General features: G+C 46.2%; 1 pseudogene; it reads right to left on the bottom strand.

Annotated features, from left to right (window-relative positions):
• Window positions 1-1,208: 1,208 nt before the first annotated feature.
• LOC102846794 lies at window positions 1,209-1,950 on the bottom strand (annotated as a pseudogene).
• Between the last annotated feature and the right edge of the window lie 1,364 nt (window positions 1,951-3,314).

A 3,314-nucleotide genomic window follows, 5' to 3' on the forward strand; every position in this document is an offset into this window, starting at 1 on the left:
AACTCAAGTTGGCCCCCATGCAGCTGGGGAATGTGGAATGTTTGAGCTCCGAGATGTTAACTGAGAAAGCAGAAATATAACAAAGCCAGCACATGCAGCTCTGTCTACAGAACACTCTGTGTCCAGTTCCATCAGAAGTTTTGTCTTTCATCAACTTGGTCCCGAAGAAGGAACTGAACAAGTAACTCTTCAGCTACATACATTCCCTGAAGCATAGAGGAGGTGAAGTCAGGCCAATTACTTTTTCATCTTTACGCTGCTGTCAGAGAGGCCCCTCTGCCTACTACTGTGTGTTACCAGAAAAATCTCTTTGGTCCAATCTGTTGGCAGCTAGCAGTCTCTTTGATAGAGAAGGTACGTGGGTAGGACTGGACTCTACCATATTCATTTGTGCTGAGTGGAAGGCCTCCTATCAGAGCAGACAAGCATGGACTACTATTGGAATAAGACATCATCTCAAAGGCTAACTATAGATTTGAAAGAAACTGACAGAAGAGCACAGCATGAAGAATCTTCCAGAAAGCGTCTGGAGTAGCATGACTGTCCCAGGCATCCTCCTGCTGACTGCTCGAGGATGTTTGCTCTGCCCAGTGGAATGTGGGGAAGGGCCAAGGTGATTAAACTTATCTGCCTGTGGCTTATGACTTCCCACTACAGTGCTTTCTCATTTACTCTCGGTGGAAAATCCCCCCCCCCCCAGATCAATGTGCTGGTCCCTTGTCTCCTGTACTGTGACCCACCATGGCCCAGAAGGCTTTGCTTTTTAAACCTTTTAAATCAATTCATAACCAGATATTCGAGTCTGTGCTCTTAACAAGGGTGGAGTCGCCTATTCTCCCAGGAACCAAATGCCCCTCCTCTGAAGAGAGTATATGCTCAGTATGAAATGCCCTGCCTATCTTAGGAGCAAATGCAACTTAAAGGTAAAAATAAAACCGGATAAAAACCAAAAGCTGGTGTCATTTGGCGGGCGGGGTGGGGGGGGGGAGGGGTGGGAAAGGGAAAGAAGCAGATTTAACTGGTGCTCAAAGCTTCTCTGATACAAAATATTTGGTCATGTGTTCATAATTCGCTTGCCATTTCCAGCAAAAAAAAAAAAAAAGAAAAGAAAAGAAAAAAAGACGCAATAGCAAAAGAAACTTCTTAAAAAAAGAAGAGAAAGACACAGAGCCCTGGCATTTTCTGTTGGAAAAACTCTTCTGCTTTGTTCACATACAGTTAAGTTCACTTAGCGTCTGATGCAGTGTTTGATGTAAGCCCACGTTCTCTTCTTTAGCCTGGGCAAGTTTCTCTTCCAGGTCATCAATGTTTTTTTCAGTTTTGCAACCGTTCTCTCTGCAAACTCAGCACGGGTCTCAGCCTCTTTCAGCTTGTCCGACACAACCTTAATTTCTTCTTCATATTTATCCTCCTTTTCAGAATACGTTTCTGAGGCTGCCTCGAGTGATTTCAGATTGTGGCATTCTTGAGTTCTTCTTCCAGGTCGCCACATTTTAGTTCAGACACCTCGGCACGCTCCTCTGCTCTCTCCAGCTTGCCCTCCAGGATAACCAGCTTATGATCTACCTCCTCGTATTTGCTGTCAGCCTCCTCGGCGATGTGCTTAGCCTCCTTGAGCTGCATCTCTTGGATCTCCCTCTTCTCCTCATCCTTCATGGCCCGGCTCTCTATCACCTTTATGCCTCTCTCACTCTCATCAGCAGCCTTCTCTGCCTCCTCCAGCTTCTGCAGGGCTGTGGCCAGGCGCTCCTGAGCCCTGTCCAGCTCCTCTTCTACCAGCTGGATGCGTCGGTTGAGAGCTGCCACATCACCTTCAGCTTTCTCTCTCCACTCAGGTTGGCCATCCAGCTCGCGCTGCAGGCCCTGCGCCCGGTCCTCTGCCTCGTCCGCCTACTGCTGCAGGGCCTGGATCTTGCGCTTCACCACCTCCAGAGAGTTGAGGCTGGCCATGGCGGGACGCAGTGAGACATGGGCTGCACCCTGGGCTCCATGACCCTGCAGCACCGCGCTACCGGCCACCAGCCTTTGCAACCTCCTCAGTATTCTTGAGAGGTCTCTCACAGCCGACTTTCCCAATGCAATTCGTCTCTTGATTTCTGGGCTGCAGTTACCAAGAGTGTTGATTGTGGAGCCAAACAAACGAAAACTGTTAACTATCTCAATCTCTTCACCATCCATACTGATGCTGCCAATTGGCCCATTGGTGAGAATCTTTGTTTTCTTGATGTTGAGCTGAAGCTCCATATAGGAGGCTGCAGTCCTTGGCCTTCTGCAGCAAGTGCTTCAGGCCCTTCTCAGTTTCAGCAAGCGGGGTTGGGGGTTGTGTCATCTGCATAACGCAGTTTGTTGACTCTTCCACCAATCCTGATGCCACATTCCTCTTGTACAGCCCACCGTCTCTGATGATGTGTTCTGCATACAGACTGAAAAGGTATGGAGACAGAATACATCCCTGATGGACCCCTTTCTTGATTTTTGAACCATATAGTGTATCCTTGCTCTGTTCTGACTACTGCCTCTTAGTCCAAGTATAGGTTTTGCATTAGCACAATCAAATGTTCTGGAATTCCCATTCTTCTCAGAGTCAACCACAGCTTGTTGTGATCCACACCGTCAAAAGCCTTTGCATAGTCAATGAAGCACAGATAGACATTCTTCTGGTATTCTCTGCTTTCTGCCAAGATCCATCTAACATTAGCTATAATATCCCTAGTACCATGACCTCTTCTAAATCCAGCCTGTACATCTGGCAGCTCTCTGTTGACATATTGTTCCAAACGTTTTTGGATAATTTTCAGCAGAATCTTGCATGTGATATTAATGATATTGTTCAATAATTTCCGCACTCTGTTGGGTCACCTTTCTTTGGAATGGGAATAAATATCGATCTTTTCCAGTCAGCGGGCCAGCTGGCTGTTCTCCAGATTTCTTGGCACAACTTAGCACATCCAGGGCAATGTCTGTTTGTTGAACTATGTCAATTGGTATGTCATCAACTCCTGGAGCCTTGTTTTTTGCCAATTCCTTCAGAACAATTTGAACTTCCTCCTTCAAAGACAGACGAGGAGAAAGAAAAAAAAAGACCAAAATGAATGTCAGAAGAAACACTGACAATTGCACTGGAACCTAGAGAAGCCAAAGCACAAGGAAGAATTCAAGATACTAAAGAGCTGCACAGAAGATTCCAAAAGGCAACAGAGGATGACAAAGCAAAATATTAGAATGAAATGTGTAAGGAGCTGGAGTCAGAAAATCAAAAGGGCCTCATTTGCTTAGCATTTCTTAAGCTCAAGGTGCTGAAGAACAAATTCAAA

This window comes from Elephantulus edwardii, unplaced genomic scaffold (genome assembly GCF_000299155.1).
Source record: "Elephantulus edwardii isolate Elephantulus edwardi_28Jun2011 unplaced genomic scaffold, EleEdw1.0 scaffold00429, whole genome shotgun sequence".
NCBI classification, from domain to species: domain Eukaryota; kingdom Metazoa; phylum Chordata; class Mammalia; order Macroscelidea; family Macroscelididae; genus Elephantulus; species Elephantulus edwardii.